The sequence below is a fragment of the Belonocnema kinseyi genome, chromosome 10 (genome assembly GCF_010883055.1).
Source record: "Belonocnema kinseyi isolate 2016_QV_RU_SX_M_011 chromosome 10, B_treatae_v1, whole genome shotgun sequence".
NCBI classification, from domain to species: Eukaryota; Metazoa; Arthropoda; class Insecta; order Hymenoptera; family Cynipidae; genus Belonocnema; species Belonocnema kinseyi.
Window position 1 is genome coordinate 91,983,408 of NC_046666.1, and position 3,873 is coordinate 91,987,280.

Sequence of the window (3,873 nt, forward strand, 5' to 3'; positions counted from 1 at the left end):
ACCCCACAAACTTGCCTGTCGCGCTAACTACCGGTATGTGGTGCAACTAATCTCATTCCGTATCTAGGACCTAATATCTTTGGTTATACTTACTTTATAAAGTTGAAAATATACTTAGGGTATTTTCTTTAAATAAAGTAAGAAATTTGAAAGGGTTAATGCAAGATTCCCTCTTTAATAATTGAATGTTATTGATGACTCATTTATAAATGTGAGCATACAGAATAAGTTTATCGACCAATGACTTAAGACGAGAATTTTCTTGCATATGAAGCAGTCATGGAGAATAGACACAAGGAGACCAAAGTAATGTCAGGAAAAATGAGCATAGTTTTACGCGAAGTACGCACGCCTGAACTTCTCGTGCGTGGCGCTAGTATGAACATTTGTAGAAATCACGTGGTACAAATATAGCCGTCCACTAGACAATCGTAACAATATAACAATATAACCTCAGATCAATAAGTATCAAATGTTTCTTATGAAATTATTGGGCCATGTAATAAATAATGATTAATTTAAAGTCATAACTTTCTGCGCAAGTGTAAATGTGGCCATGCATTTTTCGAAAGTCGTACGAAACTTAAGAATGGTAAGTAAGGATAACATGTACAGGAAAATAATTTCGGTGATTGAACTCGTTCTTTTATGAAAAATTATTTGCATAGGTCTTTTAGTATTGTACTTACCATTTCGATATTGCCCCTTCACTTTATAAATTATATATTTAATATACAGGGTATATTTTATAGAGTATTTAATTTCACATGAATTGAGGTTATATTATTCTTTTCACGTGGAGGGCCACATTTGTACATATTTTCCTACTAGCGATACGCACGGGAGGTTTAGACGCGTGTACTTCGCGAAAAAACCTGCTCATTTTTTGTGAAGTCAATGTACAGAACTTTGGTCTCCTTGTGTCTATTCTCCATGGAATCAGTGCTCCGAATTTTGGGAACTTTTTGAACTGCGCTTGCCTCGCGCCAGCAATACGATTTGTTGCTTTTAGCGCGCGCATTTTAAGTTATATAAATATTCAATTGTTATATTCATAAAAAATAATTATTAGGAAATGCTTCAAAAGTAATTTATTAATCCTAAAATAGAATTTTTAAGTGACAGATGAACAAATATTGCGATTTTATTGCAAAAAACGTTTTTAATTTTGACTTCAGAAAAAACGAAATTTTTAATTTGTTTTTAGTAACTTTATTGATTTTATTTTAGGTCAAATAGTAGTGAATAAAATAAATAAAAATTATAAACTCGACAGAGACAAGATTAATCATTGTGCTAAAAAAATTCTTTCTTTCTCTGAACACTGAATTCACAACGTCTTTTTAATTAAAATCGAGTTAAATTTTTATCTGTCACTTCAAAATTTTATTTTAAAATTAAGAAATTACTGTTAATGCATTTCCGAATAATTGTTTATTATAAATATCACATTTGAATATCGACACTATTCAAAATTAGTGCGCTAACATTAACCAATCATGTTGCCGGCGCGAAGAAAGCGCAGTTCAAAGAGTTCCCAAGATTGGGTACACTGATATGAATAAGCCTTTATATTTACAAGTTTGCTACATAAACTGCAAATAATATTTATCAATTCACTATTTCTATTTTAATTGCGGTAATAAATATTATAAGTTAATTATATGCATTAAGGGCATGTGACACAGCTAAATACCTATATTACCGACCACAGTTTTTCAGTTCACTGAATGTTCTTTTTAACCTAAGAACTTTTTTTGTAAATAAAATATCGAGATGAAACTTTGGCAAATGTATTAGAATACAATAAAGTACGTGTAGGTACTGCATTTTGGTAGGAACTTCACTGAAAATTATTTCATCTTTATCTGAACCTCAACATTTTTTGAACGTTCGAACTTTTTTTATACACAAAATATCGGTCTCAAACTTTGAGAAATGCAAGAGCTGAAAGAAAACTACGTTTAAGTACAAAGCTTAAGAATAAAAGATGTAAAAAAATATATTTCAACAATCAATTCCAACGGCATCAGCCGGTAACGTTGTACACGAAAATACGAAACCTGGCGGCCACTAGACGAAGCTCTAGAGGGTTCGTATTTTCGTGTACAACGTTACCGGCTGATGCCGTTGGAATTGATGATTGAAATATATGTTTTTACATCTTTTATTATTTTATTAAGCTTTGTACTTAAACGTAGTTTTCTTTCGGCTCTTGCATTTCTCAAAGTTTGAGACCGATATTTTATGTATAAAAAAAGTTCGAACGTTCAAAAAATGTTGAGGTTCAGAAAAAGATTAAATAATTTTCAGTGAAGTTCCTACCAAAATGCAGTACCTAAACGTACTTTATTGTACTCTAATACATTTCCCAAAGTTTCAGCTCGATATTTTATTTACAAAAACGTTCTTAGGTTCAAAAAAACATTCAGTGAACTGAAAAACTGTGGTCGGTAATATAAGTATTAGCTGTGTCACATGCCCTTAAGCTATGTCAATCAGAGTTCGATGACCTGTGTACTGTGAAGTAAATAACGTGTTATTAATTAAAAACAATGTCCAAGTGGGCAAAGCGAAAAATAGGTTCTTTAAGAATAGGCTCAATTACATTTGAGATCGTTTCGAACCCCAAGTGTGGCATCATTTATAGCTCATTTATCGTTTAGGGTTCCTTTTCAGCAAGTGGGGTTCATTTTTGTTGCAGCTCCTTTGGAACCAAAAATGGGTTCTAATGGAAACTTCAGTTTTTTCTGTGTGACCTACCGATAGAAATCTCAGAGTATACGCTAAAGATTCTCATGCTAACAGACGTACTCATACACTTTTTTATGGGTCAATTCAAAAAAGTTTTTATTCAACAAAATGTGATGAATTTGCATAGCGCTTAGGAATTAGTATCGATTTTTTCATTGTCAGCTCCCCCCGACTTTTTTCCTAGGCTAAGAAATATTTTGTCTTCAAAATCTGGGAAATTGTAGCAGACATGCTAACGGACGTCCACGCACACTTATTTATTATTTTTTTTTTTTCAAAGAAATTTTGATATTGCTAACAACGTGTGTGTATATTTGAAAATAATGCACATGCATACAATTTTCATTTAGCACAATAAATTTTGTTTTGTTATTATCCCTCAAAAAAGAGTCCGCGGACTTCCGTTATGATATTTTATAGCATCTCTGATTTCAGTTTTTAAACATTTTCATTCTTGTGGGAAAAAAGCCGGGGCAACTGTACCCAATTGAGCACACGACGAAGTATCACATGCCCTTGAAGGTCCCGGTAGCTCGTTTAAATGTTTTAAAGGCTTTAAAATGTCCATGCCAAAATTGGAATAAAAATATGATTATAAATAACAAGCAAAGAGGCTGAAATTGAAATAAGAATTCGATCAAAAATAAGGACTGAGAGCGAAATGCCTTAAAAACGGAGACTGAGTGGCCGAGACTCTACCGGGAAACTCGACGTTGCCACATGCGAGTTTCTTCGTGAACGCGCGAATGCGGCGAAGCCCGCCGATGAGGACTGCAGGCAGAAACAGTGATCCCAGATCTGTAACGAGATGTGGTCCAAAACTATGACAGGGCTATGTCTGTGTGAATATAGTAGAAGACGATGTAAATGACTGAGTTGCGCGCGCAACCCATTTCTCCTCTTCTGAATTTGAAAACTCGAAGGTGCACAATTGCCGGTCGGAGCACTTCGGCGGTTCTATTTATATCTCTATCTGCTTTGAAATAAAATGAAGAGATTGGGATTTTAATATTTCTAGATTTCGATGGTGGCGATTCTCATGATTTGAATACTTCGCGCGCCTTTTTATATGCGTATATTTTGAGGTTATGTTATTTCAAGTATAAAATATAAATTATA